The sequence below is a fragment of the Crocuta crocuta genome, unplaced genomic scaffold, assembly GCF_008692635.1.
Source record: "Crocuta crocuta isolate KB4526 unplaced genomic scaffold, BGI_CrCroc_1.0 scaffold457, whole genome shotgun sequence".
Lineage (NCBI taxonomy): Eukaryota > Metazoa > Chordata > Mammalia > Carnivora > Hyaenidae > Crocuta > Crocuta crocuta.
Window position 1 is genome coordinate 3,917,625 of NW_027531318.1, and position 11,510 is coordinate 3,929,134.

Genomic DNA, 11,510 nt, shown 5'->3' on the forward strand with positions numbered 1-11,510 from the left:
TGCTAAATAATGTCTGTGCTAAATAAAGTGCCCTCCAAAAATGATGGAGAGATTAAGATATTCCCACATAAACAAAAGCTGAGGGAATTTGTTGCCATTAAATCTGCCCTGAAAGAAATGCTATAGAGAGTTCTGCAGGGTGAAATGAAAAAACACTAGACAGTAGCTTGAGGCCATGTGAAGAAATAAAGATCTCAATAAAAATAATCATATGAGCAATTATAAAAGCTAATATTATTGTAACAATGTTTGTCACTCTACTTTTTGTTCTCTACTTGATTAAAGAGAATAATTTTAAAAATCTAAAAAAAAAAAAAAAAACTACATGAAGGAGCCATTTAATTATATTCCCCCCAGTTGTTCTGTGGATTGTTCTGTGGTAGCATGGAAATTTGTTTGCTTACAAGGGCAGAATGGGTGAAATTAGCCCAAGAGATTTCCAGATAGGATTATTGAGCAAGAAAAGTTAAGATGCACAAAGATGTGTATGATTCCATTTATGTATAACAAATGAAACAACAATCTGAATGTGTGTAAATATATTTTCAAATGGCTACATGATCATAGAAAAACTACATTAGGCTACATACACCAGACTGTGAACATGGGATGGTTTTGTGCTATAAGGAAAAGTAAAAAGAGAGAAGTTAGGGAAAAAATAAATAAATAAAAATAAATTTTAAAAAAGATATTTTTAACAAGAATACTAAAAAACATTACCATGTATTATAAGTGAAAGATTGAACTTTGCTAAAGTAGTTGAAGTCATCATTTTTTAAACATAAAAGCAATGTAGTTACAGGTTTGTAAGGGTTTGGGGACATATGTGTTTTAAGATGAACATCAAAATACAAAATAAAAACAAACTAAAAAAAACAACAACAAAAGCCCTTGTGTACACTAGTAGAAAGACAATGGTAAAACCCTCTATGACAAAGCAAGTGCAAATTATCTCAAGTGTTTCTGTTAATAGATTTTAAAAATGCAGTTTGGGAGGGTACAGCTAATAGCATCTTAAGAACAAGGAAAAGAAATGCCAAATAAAGTAGATTTGATTCCGGATCACGGAATATAATAGGTAGGCTATAATGGCTTCTTTCAATTATGACTTAAGACCCCTCCACCACTGATTTCAACTCATGTAATGATCTCACGATTCATGAGATCAAGGACTGTGTTGGGCTCTGTGCTGATAGCACGCACAGAGCCTGCTTTGGGTTCTCTCTTTCACTGCCCCTACCCCACTCGTTCTCTCTCTCTCTCTCTCTCTTTCTCTCCCTCTCTCTCTCAGTAAATAAATAAGCCTTAAAAGAAAAAAAAAGGCTCCTCCACCATAGGTATTAATGTAACCATTTTACAGATGATGAAACTGAGTCTTCAAAAGGTTTGGCAGCTTTCCTAAAATTACTCTGCTTCAATCTGAGCCCATCTCACATAATTCCGAAAACCATGTACACACCATGACAATAATTATCTCATTATAGACTGATACACTATAGATTTAAAATTCACTTGGAAATGTGACATACATAGCCTGCATTTGCTGTAGCAGGCTATATTATATTCCAGAGTAGTGCCAAGTTATTGGAGAGTTATTTTCTCCTTTTGTATTAACTCAAATGTTCCCTGTTTTTCCATGCTCCAATGTATAGATCCTTAATTAAATCTTCCCTATAGGCTCACAAACCTACTTGATCTGTACACACCTCTATCTCTCTGACTTCTGTCTTACTTCACTCCAGCCACTCTGGCCTCCTTTTTGTTCCTCAAACACAATAAGCATGTTCCTGTCTTAGTGCCGTTGTACTTGCTATTTCCTCTACCTGGAATATTCTTTCTTCAGATGTCTACTTGATTCGCTCTCCTCCTTCACAATGAAACCTTTCGAGATCAACTTACTTAAAATTAGAATCTTTGTGGCCAATTTGACTGTTGCTAAATGTTATCTCCTGCTTTGTTTTTTTCTATCACACTCATCATTTAATAAGTTTTATATTTATTTACTTTGTTTGATTCCTACAAAAAAAATCTAAGCCTCACAAGGCAGTGGTTTTCTCTCTCTCTCTCTCTCTAGCTCTCTCTCTCTCTCCTTTTTTTTTTTTTTTTTTAATGGTATGTCCCAAGCATCTAAAATAGTACCTGGAACACAATAGGTACTCAATGTATGGAACAAGTAAACAAATGCATTGCTATTCTCCTTTCCAATATTCAGATCAGATAGTATGGTGTTCTTTAGATATGTCTTTTAACTACTACATTCTAGTCATGTATCTTATCCTAGAACTGTCTACAATTTCTAGATGTCTGATTTCTAGAGATAAAGACAGGAGAGAGGGGTTAGAAGTGAGGCAAGTGAGGGGCACCTCGGTGGCTCAGCCGGTTAAACATCCGACTTCAGCTCAGGTCGCGATCTCACAGTTGGTGGGTTTGAGCCCTGCCTTGGGCTCTGTGCTGACAGCTCAAAGCCTGGAGCCTGCTTCCAATTTTGTGTTTCCCTCTCTCTCTGCCCTTCCCCTGCTCACGCTCTGACTCTCTCTGTCTCTCAAAAAATGAATAAATGTTTTTAAAAAGTTAAAAAAAAAAGTGAGTCAATAATATTGTTGAAGAAATTGTGACTGTAAAATATGAAAATATAATTTTTATTTATGCCCATTTTTACACAAAAATGAATCTAGATAGATTATATACATATTTTTTAAGTGGTGCAAAGCTACAGAAATTAGAATTTTATCTTGTCATTAGAAGGGTAATAAACAGGGTGGCTTAGTCGGTTAAGCCTCCGACTTTCGCTTAGGTCATGATCTCGCGGTTCTTTCGCTTAGGTCATGATCTCGCGGTTCGTGGGTTCGAGCCCCACGTCGGGCTCTGTGCTGACTGCCAGCTCAGAGCCTGGAGCCTATTTCAGAGTCTGTGTCTCCCTCTCTCTCTGACCCTCCCCTGCTCGCGCTGTCTCTGTCTCCTAGAAATAAATAAAATTTAAAAAAAAATGTAATAAACAGGGGTGCCTGGGTGGCTCAGTCAGTTAAGCATCAGATGTTGGCTCAGGTCATGATCTCATGGCTTGTGAGTTCGAGCCATGTGTCAGGCTCTGTGCTGACAGCTCCAAGCATGGAGCCTGCTTCAGATTCTGTGTCACCTTCTTTCTCTGCCCCTCCCCTGCTCATGCTCTGTCATTAAAATGAACAAGCATTTTAATGTTTGTTAAAAATTTTTTTAAAGAAGGGTAATAAACACTGTCAATATTAAAAAAGGAATCAAACAAATTTATAAGAAAAAAGTTAAGGTTTTAGTGGATAAAGGGGCAAGGTATAAATAATTTATATAACGAATACACAATTTATAAACAAACATGGAAAAACTTTCAATGAGTTAACAACAAATGCAAATGAAAACTATAATATGGTATCATCTTAACATTTAGAAAACAATATGGTTAATGGTTATGACAATGTTAAATGAAAAAGGCAGAATTCAAAATTGTATCTGTCATGTTTATAATTATGTATATGGACGTGGACAGGAAGGGAATCCAAAAGCTGAATGTAACTTGGTCTGTTGGTTTTATGAGCATCCTGAAATTTAAAGTTTATTTTCATCCCTTCCCTACCCTACCCTACCCTATGTTTTGGTATGTTGACATCTGAGGTCAATCCTTGCCTAGCAAGTTTTGTTTTTGTTGTTGTTGCTATTTTAAACTGAGAAATATTAATTTTCTATCTCTGTCACACCATATTTTCTTTCAGAGCATTTGGCTTTGCAGTTTTGAAAGGCAGAATAGTACAGAGGTTACAAGCACAGACTCTAGAGCCAGACTGCCCTAGTTTGAATCACAACTCAGTATTTTACTTGAACTTGGACAAGTTACTCCAATGGCTTGGTTTCTTCACTTTAAAATGGACTCACTTGCCTAATCGCTCACTTGTGTGGTTTTTGCAAGGATTAAAGGAGTTCATGCATGTAAAGCACTTAGGACAGTACTTAACACTGGATAATAGTGACTACTGCTATTAATCATTTTAATTAATTGATTAATTGATTGATTATTTTCTCTCTGTCTCTTAATATTCTCAATATTCTTGATCAGATTGAAACTCTTGCCAAGCAAGCTCTACAACCCTAATAAGAATCATAGGGTTCTTTGCCAGGAGTCTGTTGTTTTCAAACTATAATTAGTGGTTCAGGTAGTGACAAATCTGATCTCAATTGCCATCTTTGTAGCTATGTAACCACAGAACACAGCCAGGCAAGTCACAGTTTCTCCAGGTGCAGAACAGACCGGAAGGGGTTGGCATCTGGAGCTAAACCACCAACCCTGTGGCACAGACAGAGGAAGAAGAGATCCCTCCCTAGGTGCTAGGAAATTAAATCTAAACACTTGCTGAAATATGTGTTATATTCCAGTTATTGTGCTCAGTCTTAAAGCAGAGTAGTCAGTAAGACAGAATCACTGTTTTCATAGAGGGTAAAGACAAAGACAAACATTAAATAATCACAAGTATGATAAACGCTACTCCGAGATCCAGGATTCTAGGGGAGCTGATGGTCTGGCAAGTGGATATTCCAACCACATGGTCACAGTCAACTGAACACAGGTTGATCCAGGATAGGCTGTCAAGGTGAGTGGCAGTACCTGGCAATAAGGAGTACAGAGCAATTATTACTCAAAAATACAGGATGTATGCTGGGACTGTTTATTCTGGAAGTGTCTGTCATCAGGCAGCTTCGGAGAAAGAATTCAGATACTCAGAAGATTAAAACAGATTGGCACCTCTTGGAAGGAGGTGAAAAGAATGTACCATATTCTAGAACTCCAAGTAATTCAGTGTGGCTGGAGCCCAGAGGAGGGGAGTGTCAGGAAATGAGGCAGGAGCAGCAGCCAGCAGAGACTAGATCTTGAGAGCATTTTCATACCACATGGTGGACATCTGCCAAAAACCTGCAGCCTGCTGGCTGGGCAGTACTCTCAGGCTCCTTTCTCTTGCTCCTTTCCACCTAAGAGCACCACACCGGGCCTCTGCCAGTGTGGAGAGAGGAGTTTTCTAGTGGCCACATTAACCCAACTGGTCCAAACCCACACTCAGAAGGACTTGTAACTAATACAGGCTGTATTAGTTGCACCTGAGGGCACAAACAAGGGGTAAGGTTCTCTCTTCCCTCTCTCTCTCTCTCCTTCTTCCTGTCTCTCTCTTTCTCTCTCATTTTCTCTCCCTTTGTTTTTAGTTTAAGGTCCAACAACTTCTTTTCTAATGAATAAATAGCTCAATGTTTATTTTGCCTTTCCCCTCCTATGTCCAAAGGAAATGATAGTATAGCCCTTACTTTTTCTTGCTTCGAATGGGTTTGCTGAAAGGGGGTACAGTGTCAGTAGGTGGCAGCATGGAAGGAAGCTCTGCTGGGAATTCTCAGTCGAAAGGGAACACCCACATTCCTACAGAAAAATAAAATATGCCTTTTAATCTCATTCATGGGTTCTTTCTCTGTGATCATTGTTCTTAAAATCATGCTGATATTCACTTCTTTATTATTTTAAAATTATTCCTTCCTTCCCTCCTTCCATTTTTCTGTCCCTCTCATTAAGCCACTCTTTCTATCCATTCTCCTCCTCTGAAAGAGGCAGTTGCTGTGGGAATGGCAGTGCCAGGGCTGAGCAGACAACCAACATGGTAGATAGGACAACTACATACTGGTAGATTTAACAAATAAATAAATACACTGAGGATCATGGGAGTCAGGTTTCTCACCGTTGGAGAGAGTTTACAAATATGGAAAGATGAAGGCTGCAGAGAACCCTGAGGTGCTGGATTGGAATTGAAAGTATTTGAATGTAAACTAATGAGTTTAAAAAAATATACATACATGGATACATATAGAGATAGATATAAATGTAAGTGTGTTTGTATGTCTTTGTGTAGAGGTGCATATATTTTCTACCTCTGTTCTCTGAGAGAGTTTAGAAGCAATGACAGCTCAGTAAGGGTAAGCATGGTGAGTGCCTAGATCTTGGTTTCCAAATATTGATGTCCACTAAAAGCAACCAGCACTTGTTGGAAATGATTGGTACCAAAGCTGAGGCAAAGAAAATACAAGATGATTTAGGATTACCTGTTGTTCATGAGAGTAAGGAAATGCTCAAACAATAATAAACACTTATCAAAGGATGGAGAAGCTATCTTGAAGGGATCCCCACTGGCCAAATGTGGTTCATTTTGCACATCAGAGTAAGTAAGGACCGTAACAGACTACAACACATTGAATACAATAGGAATACATAAGTCCATACAGAGATAAACAAACAAATAAGCAGGAAAGAAAGCTTTTCCTTACCTTATTTCATAAAGGTAATCTATGTAGTACAAGTATATAGTATTTATAACACAAATATAGTTCCAAAATTATATGGAGGAAGGAAGGAAGGAAGGAAGGAAGGAAGGAAGGAAGGAAGGAAGGAAGGAAGGAAAGGAGAGAAGGAAGAACCAGTTCCATTTTAAGGCTTCTTACCTACAGATTGTTCAAAAACCCAAGTGCTTACTCAAAGGAAAGGGTTCAATGGTGTTTCCAAATGCCAAATAGGAAAAGGAATTGAGAGTCTGATCAGCATCCAACTGTCTGTGTTTCTTGCAGTAACTCAAAGTTTCTGTCAATGGTCATCTCCAAGAGTCCTACAGAGGCTTTTCTACAGACACTGTGATTATGGTTGAGGGTATTGCTGCCATTGCCATATAGTGTCCTGGTTTGGACTCCACAGTTATATTTCTCCTAATTTATACTCACACACCTGTCTTATGATCAACCACCATGTTGTAATATCCATGTTAGAAGGAACCTACACATGGTGTTGAGATCAACCCTTCCCTATGGAAGTTTTATACTGAAAGCTAAAGCTCTTGGGGAGTAAATATAAAGACATGAATACTTTTATGAGAAATTATCAGGCCTTTATCCTCCCTAGACAGATCTTGATATTCTTTTTAGAGAAAAACAGTGATAATTTCTGACTTTTTCAAGGTAGTGATGGTGGATAACAGGCTCTGCAATTTACAAAACTCCAAGGTGCACATCTCTTTATTTAAGAAAAAGTAGGAAATTACTTTATAGACATATGTGGAACGTGAATATTTTATTACATTTAGAAGACCTCAGCAAAATTCCAATACATGAATAATAGTCTTCCCTTCCTCTTAGAAAATTCATGGCAAGTTCTGATGATAAATCTGAATCCCTCCTTAGATAATAACCTATCCCCTTTAGAGAAATCTCTAGTCCAGGTAATACTAAGCTTTCCTCAACAATTATCACATTCAAGCCAACTTTAGAAATGCTCCTTTAAATTCCAGAAGCCAAATTTCAATCTGTCCAGAATGGATCACGATGGTACCCAACTGTCCAGCAACCATAGAAATGAGACATAAATGACAGCATATTCAAAAGTGAAATATTATACAGCAGTGAGTGTACTACAACTATGCAGCAGCACTGTGTCTCGCAAACATACCCAAACGTGAAAGCCAACATCATGTGTGATTCTGCCTCTACACGATGTCTACTTTCATGTTCAAACATAGACAAAATCAGTGCATGGTGTTACGAGTCAGAATAGTAGTCACTTGTGGGGGAATAACTAGAAGAGGGCACAAAGGGTGTTTCCAGAATTCTAACACTATTCTCTTTCTTTTTTTTTTTTTAATATTTTATTCATTTTTGAGAGACAGAGAGAGATAGCATGAGCAGGGGAGGGTCAGAGAGAGAGGGAGACACAGAATCTGAAACAGGCTCCAGGCTCTGAACTAGCCGTCAGCACAGAGCCTGATGCGGGGCTCAAACCCATGAACCGTAAGATCATGACCTGATCTGAAGTCGGATGCTTAACCGACTGAGCCACCCAGGCACCCCTCTTTTTTTTTTTAATGTTTATTTTATTTTTGAGACAGAGCACGAGCAGGGAAAGGGCAGAGAGGTAAACATAGAATCTGAAGCAAGCTCCAGGCTCTGAGCTGTCAGCNATGGTGTTACGAGTCAGAATAGTAGTCACTTGTGGGGGAATAACTAGAAGAGGGCACAAAGGGTGTTTCCAGAATTCTAACACTATTCTCTTTCTTTTTTTTTTTTTAATATTTTATTCATTTTTGAGAGACAGAGAGAGATAGCATGAGCAGGGGAGGGTCAGAGAGAGAGGGAGACACAGAATCTGAAACAGGCTCCAGGCTCTGAACTAGCCGTCAGCACAGAGCCTGATGCGGGGCTCAAACCCATGAACCGTAAGATCATGACCTGATCTGAAGTCGGATGCTTAACCGACTGAGCCACCCAGGCACCCCTCTTTTTTTTTTTTAATGTTTATTTTATTTTTGAGACAGAGCACGAGCAGGGAAAGGGCAGAGAGGTAAACATAGAATCTGAAGCAAGCTCCAGGCTCTGAGCTGTCAGCACAGAGCCTGACACAGGGCCCAAACCCATGAACCACGAGATCATGACCTGAGCTGAAGTCGGACAATTAACCGACTGAGCCACCCAGGCACCCCTGTCCCTCTCTAACATATCCAGAAAAGGTCAGGATTATTTAAGTCCCCTGATTATGCCAACAGTCTTCTCCTTTGTCTCCACACCTGCTTACTCTAAGTGACCTTAGCTATATATATTTGAATCAGACCATATGGGTAACATTCTGTGACTAGAGGACTTTTGTAGGTGAGTGACACACCATGTTTACATCTATATTTTTGTGAAGGCTGACTTTCCCCAAGTCAAATTTGCCAATATTTAATTGAGAGCCTACTGAACATCAAGCCACATTCAAGACCTAGAGACTACTCATGCTGAGGTGGGGACATCCAATCATGACAGGTAAACAACTTTAGAAAGCAGAAAAATTCAATGATCTTCCTTAAAATGTTGAATTTAACATTTCAAACATCCAGAAATCTTAAGCTCATATCCCATTTTTCAGTCTTAAGTAGCAGATAGTTTGAAAGCTCCCCATACCCAAAGAGATTGCCCTTCTAAATGATGTGAGCCTATAGCGACATTTATAGCTATGAGACTTAAATTGGTAGGGGAAATTGGATTTTTGTTGCTTTGGAGAAGAGAATAAAGGATAAATAAAATACGTATCTTTATGACTTCCTTTTCCATAGGATTCAAAGATGTTAATCTCGTAAATTTTTGAATTCCCCATTTGGCTTTCTAGGAAGCAATCTAATCTTAAGGTAACAGGTACATAACTATTCCTTATGCATACTTAATGAAGATATGCAGCTATTAAGTATATTCACAGCAGCATGTCCCGGGAATAGTTTCAGGTTGATGTGTAGCTCTGCTTATTCTTACTGTTATTATCAGCACACCTATTCATACCCCAAATCCTGCTCAACTGATTTAAAGACATTTTCTAACTTTTTCATTGCTACTATGTCATCTTTGCATTTTTTTCCTTTTTTAAATCATTTGTAAACATCCTGTAGTCTTAACCCAATCCCTACAACTGCCACAATATCCAACTAACAATTTTCATTTTTTCCTCATATATTTTTTCCAAAATACATCATAACAAGTTATCCAAGACTTTAACCAAGTTATATTCTTGTATTCTTGGCAGCTGAATATGTCTAATAATCATTCCCAATGACATTTTTATAAGGGCTTTCAGAAAATTATCCCTGTATTGGGGCAATAAATTATTTTTGTTGAAAAACAAATTATATTTAGAATCGTTCCATGATCTGTGTACTTTTCCTAAGAGACTCTTTCTATGTCTTTCTTTCTTTATCTCATGATCAATAATATCCACAAATGTAACTGCCACCTAAGCAACTCAGGTATTTTATAAGCCTCCCAAAACGGTAAAAGGACCTGCAAGATATGTGTCTATTTTCAAAGTCATTAGATTAATTGTCTGAAGCAGAATTTTACTTAGGAATCAGGACGTGTAATTTTTAACATTGAGAACATATGTTCTCCTTTTTTCTTCCACTCTTCATTTCTCCACTGCTGTGATTTTTCCCTTCATTCAAAGAGCTTCTAAGCTCTTTATTCTAAGCTCTCACTCTGTTTTTGCTTTTCTTTATTCATCTTACTACTCAAAATCTGAAAGTAGAGTTCAGTAAACTTTCTAGGTGAAACCAAAGGGACAATTTGTCAAACTTGGCACCCTCTGATTTAAGGTCTGTATCATGCTGCTGACACTTTATAGTTTCCAACCTCTGTTGGCTCCTTCACAATCTAATGCCTTGTTGTCTCTACTTACTTTCTGGCGCAGGAAATCTCTCCTCTTTCCTCACAGATAACATGGTAAATGGTTTTGAAGCTTTTTCAAATGAGGAAAATGATGGCACAAAAAGTTACATTGATCATATACTGTTCTATAGTTTATGTGATAGTTTACGGGATTGTTAGAAATAAATGACAGGCCTCCTAATTTCCAATCCCTATGTCTGGAAAGAATTTAATACTATTGTCATACTCTCATTTTACTTAGTTTTACAATTATCTTCTATTAATAATAAGTGAAACTGTTCTCCCATTAATCATGGCAATATAAGTCTCCCTTCTAAATAATATATTTAAGTAAAAGTGCCATTACATTAAAGACACTTTAAACACATAATAGCAAAGGTGATATGAAGATATGGCAAAAATCGTGATAATCAAATGACTGAAGTTTGGGAACCATCACTATTTGGAAATACTATAAAGACTGATGTAGAATGATGGCAGGGCAAGTGAAAGTCAAATGTCATTTACTCTATTCTCTGGATGGTTCTTAATGATTCCTGTGCCTCCTTATGACATCAGTCGAGGTCATAATGGTAAGAGCCAATCTCAGGCTTTCTGCTTGCCTTACTCCAGCCATTAGCTGACTTTACTACCCTCCTCGCTGGCTGGTAGTTAGAGAAACAATCCTTTCACACATTTGGAACAGCCAGAAAATATGCCGACAGGAGCCAATCAGAATAACAATCTCCAAGTCCTATTAAAAAAAAACCAAAATTGACCCAAGAAAAGAAACAGGTAAGTTGGCCAGTATCGGTGAGCATAGATTTGCATGCTACCTCATCCTTGGGGCACCAGTCTCTGCTATTTTTTTTTTTTTTTTTTTTTTGGCTGCTTCTAGAAAGTAGATGTGGAACCTGGACAAGTGTACAACAGAGACAGAAAGACCTTGCCCTACACCCTTAACAAGGGGGCAGAATTTAGAAGATGAATCTCATGCTTTTGTTTAAAACAATTTATAGGGCCAAAAATTAGAACAATGTTTATTAATTTTGGGAAAGTCTTAAAACTTTTATAAGCTTCAATGTCTTCATCTGAAAATAAAGAGAGCAATAACATACCTCACACTAATTATTGTGTGGATTACCTGAGATAATGAATATAAAGCACCAGGTCACACTAATGCTCAATAAATATGACTTCTCCATGAAGACAAAAGAACTGAGGCCAAGATCTGATTCTAACCAGTTATGTAACCATGGGTCAGTTTATTTATTTATGGATCAAAATTTTCCAAAATGTAT

General features: G+C 37.7%; 1 long non-coding RNA gene across 1 annotated transcript; it reads right to left on the reverse strand.

Moving 5' to 3' along the window:
* Window positions 1–4,488: 4,488 nt before the first annotated feature.
* Window positions 4,489–10,389, reverse strand: LOC144237991 (uncharacterized). The gene is made up of 3 exons (XR_013336970.1): window positions 10,241–10,389; window positions 5,320–5,428; window positions 4,489–4,630 (listed from the first exon to the last, which is right to left on the reverse strand). It is a non-coding gene; the product is annotated as an uncharacterized LOC144237991 (long non-coding RNA).
* Window positions 10,390–11,510: the final 1,121 nt, after the last annotated feature.